Below are 17,936 nucleotides of genomic sequence, written 5' to 3'. Positions count from 1 at the left end.
ACCTTTTCTACGTCGTACAAAAGTTTCACACAGATGGCTCTTTTCATGGACAACGGTTGTAGAGATTTATTTTCTCTGTGACGTCTGCCTAAAGAATGTGTTCAAAGAAATCGCTGTCTGCTATAATACAGTGTTGACACCTTTCCAGCACGTCCGATGTAGCTTTTTTTATGACGCAAGGCGCTATCTCGCTGCAGGCCTCAGCAATCTCTGTCTTTAGAGCTTCTGGTGTGGGTGTAGGTTTGCAGCACACTCGGTCTTTCACATTTCCCCACAATAAGAAGTCAACATCCGTCAAGTCCAGTGACCTTCGTGGCCATGCCACTGGTCTATGTCGCCCGACCCACTGGTGTTTGAAAGATTCGTCAAGGAAGGCTCGGGTAAGTCTACTGCTGTGAGCTGGTGCACCGTCGTGCTGATACCAAGTTCGCTTTAAAAAATGCAACAGGCAGATCACAGCGAAAATCTTCCAGTGAGCCTTCCAAGATGTCGATCACGTAACACTGAGCAGTGAGCAGTGAGAGAAATCAAGCAGCCATTGAAGGTCTTTCTCGCAGCTTTTGATGCAGTTGCGCGCTGATACGGGTGCATTTAAGCCTTCCTAAGAACACTTGACACTGAATACATTGAAATGCCAATCTGACCCCTAACATCAAGCAGGCTGGAATGAGTGTTTGCAGTTATGAAAGTCAAAATGTCTCGTTCCGCCTCTTCACTGATGGTATCCTTTTCTGTGCCGTATCTTCTTGAAGCTACCTGTTTCTTTCAGCGTCAAGTAACTCCTCATAATTGTGTTCGCTCTAGGTCTACCCCCTCATTGCCCATTTCGGTATACCTTCGCAGCTTTCCTCTTGTCGCCCCGTGGCGCTCCCAAGGCTATGACCATGTTCGCCTTCTGCTCGCTTGAGTACAGCATGCTTTAGTGACTGCAAACAAATTCTTCAAAACGGTTGCGCTGCACGACAGTAATAGACAGTCGAGCTCACATGCATCTAGCCGCTGGCATAGCTTGGAAGAAAAGCGGCGTTGTTACAAATGATGCTCTCTCTCGCACAGGTTTCTGATATATGATGTTTGGGTGTATATATGTTTTGGGTGTATTTTTTCTGTTCCGCATTGACTTGAACGCTGGAAAAAACCTTGCTCTTCTCCTCATATTAGAATAAACGGTTGATAAAGGCGCGTTCTCCGGCGACGGGCGTGAGCGGCTCCTGACGATGGACTTTTTCGGAGCGCCATCGTCAGCTGCTGCCGGTAATGTCAGAGGTGAGCGAAGGTTGAAGCCCTTTCTTATAAGTGAAGAGAAGGCAGCGCTGGCGATGCTTCTACAAATAACTCATGAGAGCGCTGTAATCGCGGCGCATTCGGGCCCACAGAGCGTGCTGTCACTTGTTATTTTTTAAACTTCATCGGCTATCATTTTTCCCGAATAAAAACGGCCACGCTGTCTATTTCGTTGGAAGTACCTGGGTTGGGCAATATTTGTGAAGCTCCACATCTTTCCTATTGACGCCTTTACGTTTCGAGCTATATATAAAGAGGTAATTAATTTATCTCGGCTAATTACTCAAAAAAACGACGAGCAATAAATCTGTACCATAGGTTTAGATAAACGCAACAAACATCCACTCAATTTCTGTTCTGAAGAACGCATAGGTTTTTCAAAATCTTGTTCCAAGTTAGCAGGGACACCCTGTATATATTTCATTCAAACCAATGTAATGCTTTCATATGAAGCCAACAGGACTGCAAAACTCGACACCAATGCTAAATATTCTAACCGCGACGACCTTTCGAAATGTCAATTGTTCATCTAGTAATAAAGGGGCCCCCCCCTCCATACACAACATCTTTCTGAATAATGTTCTAATGCATATATTCTAGGAAAGACATCAGGACAGTAATCGCAGCATCGTAAGCTGAATATGCGGACTTGTTCTGAGGCATCAAGCAGTATAAACAACTTAATTGTCAGTTAAGGCTTAATGGCGTCTACATTAGTAGATGGAACGGCTAGTGTCAGCGAGACAATATTGCGGCACAACTTCAGTGACATGTCTTCAAGCACCAAATACCGCGCAAAATAGTTACTGTATTAGCAATCTGCGTGTAGTGCGTAACTTTATAAGTACTTATTTGATACAATTCATGTAAAATGATTTTCACTTCTTCCATCTCACCCTGCGTGTTGCATCGTCAGATTTGAACTGATCTGTCGTATCTGCAAGCCAACGGCAAGAAGTAGAACTGGCCAGGAGGAAGGACATCTCAGCACATTTACGGTGCGTTCTTCGATATAAGATGTATAATAAAGTAAGTAAAATAGTAAAAATGCAAAGAGATATTTTGCCGCGATATATATGTCATTTGAAGCTATTAGAGTATTGCATAAGTTAGCTGAAAAGCCGATACAAAATCTTAGAAGCTATGATGCATCTGTTTTTTTTTTAATCAGCATACATGAGCGAACGTTTCTCTGTCGTTTTAGTTGATCTAGCAAACAAAATTCAGAATTCCGTGCTTGATGTCGACGGCTTCGGTTCCGCCCTATTTAAGTGGAAAGCTGGGCGCGTTGCTACACCTTCATAATGGTAACAATATAATCAAATCGACCACAGGGTGAAATGACACATCGCAGCACTCGTCCTTTGTCATTTCACTCCGTCGTCGTTTTGATGGCGCTGTTACCATTATATAAGGTCCGCCTTAGCCACACCAAGGCGGGCAGAAGCGTCGTCCGCAAGATCAAATGGCAAGATTTACACTACATCCGCCGCGGCCAATGGCCCGAAAAGTGGACTGAGAAGTTGCCACCACCGCGCCAGAATGAAACCCAGAAGGCACGCCGGACGACGCGACGCCCGGGCAAGAGCCATCTCCTCGATACCAGAGGAAGACGACACTTATCCTATACAGAGACGCCTCTCTTCCCAAACGCTCCACGAGGGCAATAGTACCAGTCACCGGACTGGACAAGCTAGTCACGTGCGCAGTAATGTACACTCCGTCTTCGGAGGAAGTAGAAGAAGCGGCGATAGTCATGGCACTCCTGCAATCTAACGTCACCAAGATCGTCATGGACTCAAGCTGTGTACAAGAACTACAAATCTGGCTAGGTGTCCCTTGCGGCACTGAAAATCATCGGGAAAACTATGCCTCCTTAGAAAACAAACGAAAAAGTTAGGGTCCTGGCCCACTCCTCACTCGAGGGCAACGAATATGCTCATCAACAGGCCCGAGCGCTCAACTCCCGGGCCACTGAGCAGGACGCAAGAGGATAACAACCCATCACCAGTTACACAGATATGGTCAAGTGTTGCAAGTACGGCAAGAAGACATGCCCAGACCCCCCAACTCTTTGACCAGAGCCGAACAAACAATATACAGGCAAATCCAAGCAGGATCCCTTACCCACCCCTGCGTCCAGAACAGACTATACCCAATATATACTAGAACACATGTCCTCAATGCAATGCACTAGGAACCCACCAGTACGTCATAGGAGAGTGAAATTTCCTCAACAACCGCCCCCCACGTATACCAATAATCACCCCTACTATCCGCACCTTGTACGAGCGATGGGAGATCTTGCGATTCGGCCTCGCTCCGGAAGACCAGCTCCGACTGATCCACACGGTCCAGGCGGCCCTGGAAGCATATGGAACCCGTGAACAGGGAGCCACCCCATCAGGCGCTTAACGCGCTGCATTTCATTATGAATCAATAAAGTTGTTGCTCTTTCTCAGAGTGACACACTCACTGGCACACACTGAGTGTCCACGTTGTCGAGATGGTCAATAAATGGCGGCACATGCCCAGTGAATTCTTGGTGCAGTAAAGTGTAGACGTTAAAGGCATCGAAAAGTGGTACATACACAGTTCATTTGTGGCGCAGCCTGCAAATTTGTCTGGTTGCTTACCTTGATGAACCCTTTAAACGAGGCGCACTTTCTGCTTAACAACGACTAAATTGAATGGATCGTTTTCGCCATTATAGAGCTTCACATTCCCAGTGGCAAATGCCTAATTACCCCAGATTGTGTCAAATACTTTCATTCAAGATCTACACGTGGGAGCGGTTCGCTTCGGGCTAAGCAGCTAGCGTGACCAGAAGGACTCGACTACAGTTTCTTATACCATATCATGCACTCCTACTGGCATTTACCCAGTGGCATAGGTTGGTATCAACGAGTTTTGTCAAAGACCAGCACAGATACAGTGTCCGATACCCAGTGTCACACATTGGCATCAGCTTCATCGAGCAGCGGTGCCTACCGAGTCACGCTTTTACAGACACATGTAAACGTCAAAGATGTTCGTTGAAAAGGGGCACGTTTGTACGAATTGTCGCATGCTCAGTGACCGAAGCTTGTGCCTTGGTTGGCTAGGAACTGCGTTACCGCAATATAAGCACAATGTACTACCCTTCTGACCCCAACTACCCTTTATTTCAGATAGGCATGAAAACGTTTACATACAAACATATATAAAATTTCAAAAACGAACATGGATAGCTCCTGAAACCTTCGTGACATGACCAAAACACACACCACAGAAGACACGCTCTGTGGTTACTTATCTCGGTCCACACCTTTTTAATATTAGATAAAAAAGAATCAAGTCAAAATACACCCAAAGTAGTCAGAATTTATTATCTAATTGTGGATTGCAGCCGCAAGCGACACTAACACGACCGACGAAGCGAGAACTGATATATGGACTTCGGAATATCACTTATCGTTGAAACGATCATGCTTGGGCAGCTCTCACTTTTGCTCACTGGGAAAATTATAGGTGGAAGTTCAACCGCTGCAGCCGAAATCCTGTGTAGTTAGATGTCTACTTAGCTATGCAGCTTTCTGGTATGATATGGCGCATGGTCCATGAAGCCGCATTGACATTGTGGGAGGAAATTCGTTGTCACTGACTTGCCACCTACGCCAACGCGGACCGAAACAGGAGGGAAGAGTCCGTGATCAAAAGTTTCCCAACCCTATTGATGGTGTCAACGCGTACGTTGAACAGATCTGTAGACCCTTACATGTGCAAACTCCTTTAATATACTTGAAGAAAAGAGCGCTACGAAAACGCGGACGAAAAGAGGAACATGTACGATGGACAAGGCGCTACTTCCAACTAAATGTTTTTTTTTTGATTAAATAGGATTTTAAATAGATACAACTTATAATGGCCCATCGTGACATCATGACCTGCCTATCTCATTAGCAGAGCTGAAGAACTTTCATGTATAACCATTAAAGTTTAACATATAACAACATTAAAATATAAGAAACTCATATTAGCTCTCGTGCCACCGCATCATGTCTGCTTTTAATTATGCACTTTTCTATCTTTAAATTCCATTCTTTCGGGAGTTTTTCGCAACAACCATCGACAAATGGAAACACTTTAAATTTACATAAACAAAAAAGAAGTCAAGAACACTGTTTTTCATTGTCCCTCTCACTGTATTCTATCTGATGGTGTTTCTCTTTGTGAAATGTGGGGGAGAAGCGTAAAAAGCCGCTTTGCATGACAATACAAATTGAATCACGGCTGCGTAAAAAAACAAACACTGCTCAGACAAGACTGGAAGCACCTTGTGCTTTCGGCGAGAGCTCTCTGAGAGCCGCGGAACAGTGAGGACGCGCGCTGTGCCTACGGTTGGCATAACCGCCAGAAAAGCGTCTTCGGTGCAAAAATATGGCGCCAGGCAGTGTTCTTTTTTTTTTTGTCTCGATTCCGTTATTCTTGAACGGCAAGCTACGAGGCTTCAATAATACTGTTACTGATTTTGTAACCTGTGCTACGTTGTACGTATGTTGCAGTAAAGTACGCCATGTATGTTTCCTATAATTGTTCCTAAATTGCAGTCGGTTGTAAAGGTGCTTCAGCCTTCCACAAATTGAATGTCATGTTGGTGCCCGATGGCCGCCATTTAGCACGCCAAGAGTCGTGCTACATCTATGTTCGCGGTAGATGTAGAGCACAAATTATTATTGTAACTGCGATATCTGGATTCGGCAGTTAATAAAGGTAGCCACGTGGCTATATTGGTATTGTTATTTCGTTTATTAAGCCACCTGTTGTATCAAGACAAAACGTTTTGAGAAGTCTGAGTGTAGGACACAAATGTTTGACGCGATAGAAGTTCCCAAGCAGAGCGCAGCTGTTTGAAGGCAACCTTATAACTTGGCAAATGCAGCCAAGGACGTCATTATTATAACAAAAAGGAGAGGTCCTCAGTTGATAGTCTGCGTAGGATCTGCACTTTCTGTTCTTCTTTATCTGTTGTTTCGCATTGCCCACGTCAATATACATACTGAGCGCTTCCAGCAAACCACGGTTGTGAAGCAGCAGAGACACTGAGGGACGCCAGTCGTTGCACGAAAACATTTGAGTCTCTACATCTTTCTCTTCTTTACAAGAAGACTCCGTATATTTGGTAAAGTAGCTTTTAACTTTCAACGCACTTCATTTAATAATTGTGTGTGGTGTAGGTGGTGTTGCAAGGCTCAGGGAAATCACGGGTGTTGCTAGGAATTACTGAGGATTGGTTTACAATTCAAACCAAGTTATATGTTAAGGTAAATAATGCCAGCTTACAGAAATCTAGTTGACGAAATATGCGCTGCTAACTTAGTAAACGAGAAAAACGCCTTTGTTTAGGATGATCCAAAATGCGAAATTTCACCGCCATTATATAATGTGTTTACAGATCGCGATATATTGGCAAGCGCCAGCAATCTGTCTCGTGTGACACATGAGAAAAAGGGAAAAGTGTGTCGCGACTGCCTTGCTAATCGGGAGATCGCGAGAGGCAGCGCGTTGGTAAGGCGAGGGCGCATTTTACAGCAGCCGCCACAGACAGACCTCCGCTCATGCAGCGCTTTGTTTCCATATATAGTATTGGTGGATGCGGTCGCCCCGTGCCGTCGGATAACAGACGACGGCGCCCTACTCTAGCGCCATTTCCTTGCGGTCACTGCAGCTGAGCCCGTCTTGCGCGGCACTATCTTTTTACAGCCAAACTGTTTGTGGCTACGGCCTTGCAGGTCTCGTCTCCATGGACATAGAACAACAATTTACAATCCTCTCCACCACGGATGCCCCTTTCCTAACTTGTGTCTACTCATCGCTAACAGCCACGTGTCTCTCATGATATTGCTCAATACCGTGGCAGACGCTCTTCGGCCGCAAGCTGTGCGGCGTCCTAGAGCACACGCCGTGATCGGCGTAGCCGCACTATATAAAACACGATTGTCTCTATCCACAAATTGTTTTGTATCATTGTCTTTGTACGCAGAGATCGCGCCACTGCCTTTATCCGTTGCACTTTTCCCTCTGCATGGGCGAGACGCGTGTTGTTTGATCGGAACAACACCAAGCAGAATACAATGAGCGTCGGAGCGTGAGGTCGCCCTTTCCGCTGCACCTAGTCCGACAACATCGAATGCTGGCGAAGCTTTGGGGCGAGCGGCGCCATCGACCGAATACCGCCAACGATGATCGGGACAGGGAGGCCAGATTCAAGCACGATGCATGCCAATACCTGCATATCGCGCAGTGCAAAACGCACGTCGTCGCCGTGAGATCCCACCATCGAAACGTTTCCCGTGTGCGAGGTCGAGGTTCGGAGACATAGCAAAACAACCATAGCGCCAGCTTTGCTGCACTTCCCTCTTCACAGTGTGAAAGGGTTCTGAATTTTCTACTCACGCTTTCGCCATACTCTCCTCCTCCGCTTTACACCACATGGTTCCGCTGCACCGCCCGTCTACGCTTTCCCCCATCCGCTCGCTTCACTATCGCCGTCTTTCATTCCCCGCTACGCTCCCAGTTCGCTATGTCAGCCTCCGCTGTGCTTCTTCTCTCAGCTACACCGAGTGACGACACCGCCGCGAAACGCAAGAACGGGTGCCTGATCTTTGCGGTTTAAAGCGTTATGTTCCACTAAGCCAAGGAGCTTGTATAGGGGTATTGTAACGAGTGTAATAGAAGAAAAATTCTGTAGAAATAATGATTGCCGATTAGGCCTGAACGAACAAACGAATGAGAAAGTCGCACATGAGAGAGCGAGAGAGAAAGAGCAAGCGAACAAAAAAGTTCTTGCCGAGTGCATTTGCAAACAGAATCGTGGAATATGAGCGAAATGGCTAACAAAATTTTCCACCTTACAATTTAGTAATATGTGACGAAATTACGAAGGATTTGAACATCAAAACTGTGAGCTGCAATCACATGAAGCACTCCCCAGTCATCATACCGTGTAGAACATGCTAATTACAATTCCTTATAGGAGTACGCTTGTGTAACTCTTGTGTACATATGAGTGTATATGAGTATGGTTGTGTCGTCTTACGAAATTTGCTAATATCGGGTCAGTGCCGGTTACGAATACCATTTGCTTGTCTACTGAGGCTACAAACATAATTAGCGTTGACTGAAATATGCTAAATTTTGAAGAACGTATCATTACGACTGTATAGGGGTGTGGCTTATGAGGCATCTGAAAAAGATAGCAAGTCGATATCACTATAATCGTTCGAAAAATACTATCGGGATGTTTTATTTGCAGGGTGTCTTTTCAAAGCTACCCTTCAGCTTGAATATTCTAGTGGCATTGCGAAACTTATTCAACAGAAATAACCAACAATGAAATTATTTAGCCGATTCAGAAGGAACAGTCTCAAACTAAATGGAGAAGAGACGTGACTAAATGGTGAACAAAGCGAATGAGAAATTCCTTTAAAGGGACATTAAAGGCTAATATTAAGTGAACGTAGACTGTTGAAATACCATCCCAGAAACCTCGACACGCTTGTTTCGTGCCAAGGAGAGACTTATTTTAAGAGAAAATGCGTTCTGAAGTGTCCGCGTACCTCTAGCGCAGTTCAAACCGCCCGCCCTCCGATCGAGGAGTACTGACATCATGGTCTCATAGTGAGGTTGCGCCATCGGTGAGTAGAACGGCGTCCGCAGACGGCGCTACGGCTTTTCTGCGCAAAACGCAAACGCGCGGCCAGAAACAGAGCCAAGACAGAGCCGACAGCAGATCGAAAGCGGGAGTATGGTGGCTAGCGGAAGGAGAAACGCGCGACCATAAGCTGGTACTTTATTCTATGACGCAAACTTCGACGCTCGTCACAATGGACCCTGACAACGACAGATTGGCTCGCGATGCTGGGCTCAACTTCAGCGATTTGAGCACTGACGAGCGCGACCTGCTGCTGAGGGCTCGCGCGGCCGGGGTCGTTGCGTACTACGACGGCGGCCACGACACCGGCTCTCCGGAGCGGGAAAGCAACGAGGGCTTCCCACGGCATCACAAGGACGTGGCATTCTCACTGCTTGTTCGAAATGAAAGTTTCGCGAGACAGCGGAACCCGCACAGCACGACGCGATAACGAAACTACTGAAACTCCAAAGCGTGCGCGGCGCAGAGTCGAGCGCGCAGAGTCCAGCGAAAACAAAACCTTTCGAACACCCATACTACTGAAGGGTAACGTCAAAATGTTATTTTTTCTTAGAATCGAATAGATGTAGACAAGTAGCATTTTCTTCCGTCTTATAATCAAATAAAATCATATTTTAATATCATATTTTAATACGAGTAGTTGAGTATTAGTAACACAAATTATGAGGTGTGCTTTCGTCATCGGGCTAGTACCGGAATGTCGCTGGGGGGTCTCAAATCGTGTCATGCATTTACCTCGATTTCCCGGTTACTAAAGCTCTGTTCGCGATTAGATTGACGCCTTAGACGTTCGAGAACATTGCTCTACCACTTTAACTTGACCTTCTGGTAACCTTTAGTGTGCCTTTAAAGATTATCAACAGACCCAGCTATTGTCAGAAAATTGATATTGCTAATAAGAAGTATTGGACAGAATGCAATTTACCTGACAAAAGTACCGGTGATTAAGAAATAATTGCTGGGAAATGCGGCATAATTTCGTCGACTTTCTATGACGTCCCGGATTCACAATGTATAATGCGTTCACCACAGTTCAAAGTGTTGTACAGCAGTTCACTCGTACGACGTCCTGCCTATTCGATGAACGAAGGGTATTCTCTCTCTCTCTCTCTCTCTCTCTCTCTCTCTCTCTCTATATATATATATATATATATATATATATATATATATATATATATATATATATAGAGAGAGAGAGAGAGAGAGAGAGAGATAATACCATCAATTGCTTGGCCATCCTCGAATGGGTGAACATCAGTTGGTAGCGACGAGGTCAAAGAAGCAAGGCCCAGGGCTACAACCTCTTAATTGATGTCACCAAGTTGACGCAGTACCTCATAGAGCCCAGTGCAACGTGGGAGGAGCTTCTCTTATAGGCCAACGTGGAGGTCTGGCGACCATAAGAGGACCAGAGAGACAGGTATGACGTGCACAATTCTATGTCGGCTGCCGTAACAGGACATATGGGAGTCTTTTGAAGCACCGAGTTGGTCCAGAATGAGATGACGAGCTGCAACGGCTCGACCAACCACGTGACTCGCGTGTTCAGTAGGCTAGTGAGGAGCCGATGGAAGGAGAGTCTCGAATGGCACTGCGGTAACCTCGTGTCCATTTGTGTATCAATTGTTCCGTAACAATATATGCACACATTTAGACCCTCGTAAGCTATCCCATCCCCTCTCCATTTCTCCTGCTTGAACAGCTTCCCACGATTTATCCACACAAACTTTTTTCACTTCTACACTTCTAAAGCAAAACCTATAATATTGCCCCAGACAAGCGTATACTTCATCAGAACTCCAGGGCGTAGCACTGCACTGTCGGTAACAAAATGCAAACATCAAGCGCTTGCTCTTTATGTGTATGTAAGGGCGCGCAAATTCAAAATTTGATGGAAGAACTACTTGAAACGAAACAGTCTTAGATGAGAGCTAGATCAATCAGCATTACTACAGGGAATCTGGTTCTTCTACGGTCTCTCTTCAATATTGACCAACTCCTCATATGTTTTCTTCGATTTTCCGGTTTCGCAAGTGACTCGTTGAAACGAACAGTCCAACATTGCATAAGCCACTGCTCCTTGACGCTCCATATTTACCGATATTCGTAAGGTGGTTGAAATGTTTAAATTTTGTGCGATGTCGAAAGCTAACTCACCAAATAAAATTGCTGCAGAACATGGTTGACAATGAGTGTTGACGGAAATACGTTCAGCAAAGAATCACTATAGCGACACAATACATTGCCACAATCGCAAAGCATTATGTATGAGGCGCGTGCTTAAGTTGAGCTTCGTTTTCCTGCTACGGTGATAATGATGGTTATTTGTTGGTATCCGCTTCGAAATAGGGTCGGGAGAAATAGTTACCTAGCCTGCCTGGGCTAACCAGGTATGCATACATTCTTCTCATTCAATCATTTTTTGTACATATCTCCTTACCCTTTTATTCTCTTCCTCGGGACTCCTCTATGTACGTTGTACCACTACCTATGCCTGTACCAGGTGGTGTCTAGTCAATAATTCCGTAATTTTATTTCTACCAACCCTCCCAAAGGACTCATAATTTATCTCTACTGCTGACCACCCCATACTTTCCTTAAATTTAATTTCACAGGCTTCTGGTAGGTGCACGTTACCTACCTAACCTGCCTATACATTCCATAGAAAGTGCCGTGTGGTCTTCCAATTTTTGCTGCAATATGCACATGCCTCATATTGTTTTGAGTATTTTCTCCGGCATGAATTTTTATAGTCAACCGGCATGAGTTTCAAATAGGAAGGCACTGCCCTTTCGATTACCATACTGATTTCGCCTTCTAATTACGTGCTTCCCGTTCATGGAAATCCCCATGGTCTAAATTTATTTACATTCTTCGCATCAAATTCATTTCCTGTTTTCTCTGTTCTTTTTATTTCGCCTGATTATTTATTTACATGTGGTCGCCTGCTCTTGAGTACCAAGACAGCGAGAGCCTGTAATTTTCAACGGCACCGACGAGCACGACATGGAGGAGTGGCTCGCTTCGTATGAGTGAGCGGGCGCCCACAATAAATGGGATGGCTGCGATAAACTCAGCAACGTAAAGTTTTACCTGTCGGGCCCGGCACAGCTGTGGTTCTCCGCCCAGGATGCTGATATTGCCAACTGGTCGTCCTTTAAATGAGCTTCGCGCAAGCCTTCGGCCGACCCGCTGTTCACAAGCTCCTCGCAGAACAGTGCCTGCGCGGTCACTCCCAGCAATCCAGCGAGAACTTTCCGCTCTACATTGAAGATATTGTCCACTTCTGCCGTTGCATCAACCCTGCTACGTCGAAATCTGAAAAAATCCGGCACATCATGAATGGATCGAGTACGACGCCTTCCAGATGCTCATTGCCGAAAATCCCGAAACTCTCACAGGCGTCGTTCAGTACTGCCAGAGCTACGACGAGATGCGGAAACGGCGTACTTCTACACGCCTGCAGAGCTTTCAGACGACCAACATGTCAGAATTAACTGTCGGTGCTCCTGCTGCTATTGGTACCTCAATGTTATTGCAACAAATTCAACAGATTGTCCAACAAGTAGTGGCAAGACAATTGTCCCCTTTTCCCCACGTCCAGGACTTCGCACAGGCGCTTGCTCCCGCGCTACAAGCCATAGAGGAGCAAATTTCTGAGGCACTGCCAGCTTCCTACCAGCATTCGCCTGTTTCGGCTCCTCTGGCCTATGCTGAAGTCGCACGCAGGCAGTCACCAGCAATGCCGCTAGGTAGGAATCCTGGTCGACCTGCGAATGACTTCTACGCTGGGCGTGTACCTGTCTGTCCGAACCCGCCACGTTTCCGCCATCCCGCACCGCTGTCAACTAATCTTTGGTGCACCCCGGACAAATTCCGGCCTTACGTATATGACCGTCCCTTTGGCGTCGTGACCGATCACCAGGCCCTGTGCTGGTTGTCGTCATTAAAAGACCCATCTGGGCCGCCTAGCTCGCTGGGCGCATCGTCTACAGGACTATAACATCCCCGTTTTCTACCGGTAAGGCAGTGAGCATTCGGATGCCGATGCTCTTTCGTGCTCACCATTGTCTGATGAGCATAGTACTCGTGTCTCCAGCTACAATTTTTCGTTTCTTCCATTCGCCAACATGCCAGGAGAGCAGCGCAGGGATCTTTGGGTAGCCTCTCTTCTATAGTATTTATCTCAACATTTATCTCGCACCACTGACCGCTTCCTTCGTCGCACTGTTCGCCACTTCGCCATCAGCGAAGAGCTCCTGTACCGCCGCAACTACCTACCTAGTGGCCTTAAATGGTTGCTAGTGACACTCGCCATTTACGTTCCAATGTCTGTGCCTCTTTTCATGTGGATCCGCAATGCACTGATGCCGGTGTACTAAAGCTGTACGCACACCTACGGTTTCGATACTACAGGCGAGAAATGTACCGCTTCGCTCGGAAGTACGTCCACTCCTGCTCCAAGTGGCAATGCCGCAAGAGGGCACCTTACAAGATAACAGGACCGCTCCAATAATTGCCTTGCCCCTCGCGGCGTTTCGACCGTATCGGCATCGATCTCTACGCAAGCTTGACTTTTGCATCATATTCAACTGGAACGCTGGTATGGCCCCGTGTTAGTTCCTCTACTACTGGCCTTTCTACAAAGTTCAGCTCAAAGTATGACCGCCCTTACAGGGTTCTACAACAGACGTCCCCGGTGAACTATGTCATTGAGCCTATTAAGCCACCTACTGACCAATGGCGTCGCGGACGCGAAACGGTCAATGTCAACCGACGAAGCCGCACTACGACCTACCAGTGCTGCCTGTTCCATAAGTCGCATTGAAGGCTCCTATTTCGTCAGTGAGTGAGGTAGTGCGAAATACGGGCGCCAGCAGAAGGAGAAGAGGCAGAAGACGGTTGTTGTCGGTCGCGCTCGCCCCGCTCAGCCGTTGTCTCCTTCTGTGCATTCATATAAAACGCCGAGTGCATCTAGCCTGAAACGAGTACTATCATACGTTTTGACTACAGGTATGACTTGCTGTTGAATTGACAGCATTTTATTACTCGTCCGTTCATGAAAGCTTATAATTGCCGGTTTCTAGGTGCTACACTAAGTCTTCGATGTATCCCTTCATTGCCACACATTCGCAAGTCATTGTAAGTTCACTGATTGCACTATGTCATCTGCATACATTACCCCTGGGACCTTTTATTACCTCTTTCTTCATTATGCATGTAGGGTAAAGAACCTTAACTGTCTTGGAGTCGTCTTTCTATGCCTTTATTGTACAGCGTCAGCCCGTATAAAAATAGGCTACATCCTTGCTTGAATCCTTGCTGAATTTTGAGAAATTCATACTCGATATTCGCATGCAAATGGCAATCTTTGGATCGCGACCGCCATCAACTACCAGACGTACTAAGCTCAGACAATGTCAGTAATCACTGGCCCAGCTGGGGAATTTGGCGACTTCATCCATCAAACATTCATCTCCACCATGGTTCTCCTCTGTTACTGCTTATAGACCATGGAAAGGCATTTTTCTCGCAACGACTAAACGAAGTCCTGCAAACCTCTGGTACCACCCACAAAACAGCTTCGAGCTACCACCGGCTGGCTAACGGATTCGGAGACACACTTACCGATAACATCGCCGCATATATTCTACCAGACCAAAATATTGGGACAAGCTTCTGTCATTCGTCACTTTCACGTACACCACGGCTGTTCAGCGCACCACCGGCTACTCGCCATATTACCTCGCTTACGGATGGTCGCCCACTTCACTTCTCAAGGTTTCTTTATTCTATTACCCTGTCAAACCATCTGCATCGTCGTATTCCTATTGACACCGCATCGAACTCTTGGTTTGCGTGACAATTTCAAACCGCGATTCATCGGACCATTCATCGGCAGCGGTTGTGGCAACAGGAACACACAGTGACCAACGTTCGTTCCATCCGCAGGCTTGTGTCGTCGTCTTCCACTGCCCGTCACCAACGTCCCGCTATCTGTTTCCGCATGTGTCCTGGCCTACAGCAGTTGCGCCGTTCAAGAATCTTCGGTGCTATCGGAGCCAGCGTTGCGCTTGCGCCACGAGCTTGCCGTGAGAAGAGGATAAAAGAAGGCGCAGCGGTACCGGCACCTTATTCTGGCAGCGGTTGTGGCTACAGTAACACACACTGACCATCGTTCGTTGTTGTTGTAGCCTGTGATGAGTGTGGCTCCTACCCACGATGGGGGATTGGCCAAGAAATGGGTGGATTATTCGAAATTATGATGGAGCATAAATTTCCTAATAGGTATTGAAATAGCCCTGAATAGCGCAGAATTACCTCTTAAATAAAATCAGGAAGGTCATATTGAATGGGTAATAACTATCTTAAAAGTAAAAACAAAAAGAAAGGAATTTAGCAGGGCATTCGTTTAGATTCCGTAAGGAATGTTCGGACAGCGAAGCACGCATCCCTGTGACTGAATCGCAACGTGGACGCTCCGAACAAAATAATTGCAGGTTGTGTCAAGTCCAGGCCAATTCTTCGAAAAGGTATTCCCAAACATCTTTTTCTAACCGTAGTGAAGCGGCGACAAGATAGAAGAAAGTGGTGTATCGTCTCTTCCTCATTGCAAAAAGAACAGAGGGGGGAGGGAACCAAACCCGACCTGTGCAAATGGAAATTCAGCGAGGGTATTCGGCAGCGTAATTTGGTCAGGCAGCCCTCAAGCATCTTTGTGTCACAGGATTCGCTATGCCAGGGAAATGCCAAGTGCTTATGCTCTGGAGAAGCACTCAAACGTGGGTTTGATAAGGCTAATCTTATTGATCGCATCCGAAATCTTGCCGCCGTGATCTGTGCTGTCACTGGTAGAATAGGAAGAACCGGGCCGGATAGTGATGCATTTGCCAGTGAATCAGCAGTTTCATTAAAAAACAAACCTTTATGCCCTGGCACCCAAATCAAATGAACACATTGCACATGGGCTGGAACTAGTAAGTGGAAGAGTTTTAGCATGGGTGACTCATTAGAAGCGGTAAGGCAAGAGCATACTGAAAGGGAGTCAGTCTGAATGGCAGCCGTTGTAATCATAATGTCTAATTTACGTAAAGCTAGGATTACTGCTAACAACCCGGCCAGAAAAATAGGCACAAAATCAGGCAACCTTAAAGAAAAACAGCAGTCGAGTGCAGGACAAAATATTCCAATGCCAGCTTTTTCCTCGCACTGTGAGGCATCTGTTGCAATGATAACGTTTGTTTCTAGGCTGCTTAGGTGGTCTTGCAACATGGCGTTTAAGAGGCCGTTAGGGAGTAGTTTCGTGTGGTTTGGGAAAATGTCATCGAACCTGATCTTTGGGTAATTTGAATGCGTATTATCATGAAGTACCTCGCGAATTTGCACAATTAGTGGTTCAAGTAATGTTTGCACAAATATAATCTGTGGTCTTTGCATCCGCAGGCTTGTGTCATCGTCTTCCACTCCCCCTGACCAACGTCCCGTTATCTGCTTCCACGTGTGTACCGGCCTACAGCAGCTGCGCCGTTCAAGAATCTTCGGTCCTATCGGAGCCAGCGTTGGGCTTGCGCCACCAGGCCGCCGGGAGAAGATTATAAAAGGAGGCGCAGTGGTACAGGCACCTTATTCTGGCAGCGCTTGTGGCAACAGGAACGCACACTGACCAACGTTCTTTGCATCCGCAGGTTAGTGATATGCGTATGTGTCGTTGTCATTTGTGATTCTAATATTGCTGCAGCGGCTGCCGAACATTGCTGCTGAACTTTTGTTAACTTGTACTGCCAAGCTTGCGTCGTCTCGGGCGGCCTTCCGTGTCTGGTCGGTGAACAATGCCTACAAATTCGGAGCTGGCCAAACGAATCAATGACATTGAATCCAAGCTTGGAAACGTAAGCGAAAATTCTCTTGATGACATTTTTGGGAAATTTCTGCTGAGGGCAAGCAGTTCGGGCATAGACGTCGTAGAACTTACGAAAAGAACGGATAGTTTGGAAACTAGCGTGGAATTTCTAAACAAACTCGTCGAAAAGCTGAGTGCCGAAAACAAAGAGCTAAAAGCCGAAAACAAAGCTTTACAGGCAAACAACAACACTCTCATAAAGAAAGTTGGCGAACTGGAGAAATATTCTCGACTAAACAACGTCGAGATTAAGGGAATTCCTTGCACACAAGAAGAGGACTGTGCGACAGTCATACAAACTATTGGCAACGAAATTGGCTGCCCGGTAAGAGCCACTGACTTCGAAGTTGTTCATCGTGTTCCTATAAAAAGAGAACATAAAAATATCATCGCCCGCTTCTGCTCGAGAACGAAGCTGAGCTCGTCGCAAAAGCATGGAAAGCCAGACTCTGCCTGAGTGATATTGGCCTCTCAACAGCAAAAGAGAATCCTTTCTTCGTTAATGAACATTTAACACTTTAAAACAAAGCTCTCTTTTCTGAAGTCTTGGGTCTTAAGAAAACGAACAATTGGAAATTTCTCTGGACAGAAAACTGTCAAATGAAGGCCCAAAAAACAACTGAAAGCCGCGTCTTTTGCATCGCAAGCGAATCCGACCTTTCAGTGGTGACCTAACTCTAATCCACCTTTGCGCCACGCCTGTCACCTAGGCAAGTTTCACAATTTCATCCTATCTAACAATTAACCAGTTAAACAATCTTCTTTCAAATCATCAGCGATCAGTATTGCACTTGAACACGCAGTCTGCGCAAGCCCTTCGATGAATTCTCCGATCTCGTTTCTTCATTCATAGAATTTCACGCCCGTATCTATGAACTTCCCGAGCCTATATTGTCGCAGGAAATTTTATTTCACGCAACACTCTGTGTCGAGAGTGTCGGTTATCTTGACACACAGATTGTCGAAATTGTCGGCTGGTCAGGCCATGTAACTTGTACGGAAGATAGCTACAGAAACGGTGAGAAAGGAACGATAAAGCAGTCGATGACGACATGAAAT

The 17,936-nt window shown here is 46.2% G+C and overlaps 2 protein-coding genes across 4 annotated transcripts in view; both read left to right on the top strand.

Annotated features, from left to right (window-relative positions):
• The window catches only part of LOC142591036 (uncharacterized), a 256,522-nt gene that overhangs the window by 66,258 nt on the left and 172,328 nt on the right, over nt 1-17,936 (top strand). The gene's annotated exons all lie outside the window — the stretch shown is intronic.
• LOC142591035 (uncharacterized) overlaps nt 6,290-17,936 on the top strand; it is a 77,203-nt gene continuing 65,556 nt past the window's right edge. The window contains exons 1-2 of the mRNA XM_075703409.1: nt 6,290-6,445; nt 16,421-16,662. The gene's annotated coding sequence lies outside the window, so the exon portion shown is untranslated. The remainder of the gene's footprint in view (nt 6,446-16,420; nt 16,663-17,936) is intronic.

Source organism: Dermacentor variabilis, chromosome 8, assembly GCF_050947875.1.
Source record: "Dermacentor variabilis isolate Ectoservices chromosome 8, ASM5094787v1, whole genome shotgun sequence".
NCBI lineage: Eukaryota > Metazoa > Arthropoda > Arachnida > Ixodida > Ixodidae > Dermacentor > Dermacentor variabilis.
The sequence above is the reverse complement of the archived record's forward strand: the minus strand, read 5'-3'. Positions and strand labels throughout refer to the sequence as shown.